The sequence below is a fragment of the Brienomyrus brachyistius genome, unplaced genomic scaffold (assembly GCF_023856365.1).
Source record: "Brienomyrus brachyistius isolate T26 unplaced genomic scaffold, BBRACH_0.4 scaffold56, whole genome shotgun sequence".
NCBI classification, from domain to species: domain Eukaryota; kingdom Metazoa; phylum Chordata; class Actinopteri; order Osteoglossiformes; family Mormyridae; genus Brienomyrus; species Brienomyrus brachyistius.
In genome coordinates this window covers 406,743-407,278 of record NW_026042331.1, presented here as the reverse complement: position 1 = coordinate 407,278, position 536 = coordinate 406,743, and positions in this window count along the sequence as shown.

Below are 536 nucleotides of genomic sequence, written 5' to 3'. Positions count from 1 at the left end.
CTGCTCCCCGAACCTCCGCAATTCCAGCACTCTCTCTCCCTCACGTCCTACGTCACACGCAATTCCATAACCACACCCTCATAAGCACAGAACCTAATTTAGCAGGATAACATGGAACACATAATACCTGAAGGTATTACAATACAATGTAAATCATGTTATAGGTCGCAGGGGGCAGAACATTGCATACAGCTGGGGTACACCCTGAGCCAGATGGTAGTCCATACACACATATTCACAATCATACACTGTATGTTGCTATTTTTATTCATTCCAACACTAGAATTGCAATAAAACAACAATCACGCAGGCCATATGCATAGTGGTTCATCAGGTATGACTATAGATTCACGTCTCTAGGATTGTATGGTTGATTCTTGGTCTCTGACTCTGTGTGCTTGAAGTTTGAACATTCTCCTCATGTACGTATTGGCTTCCTGCCACAATCCAAAAACATGCCATCGGCAGAACTGGTGTCTAAATGGCCCATGGTGTGAGGGTGTTTGTGTTTCCTGGGATAAGCACCAGGCTCACCG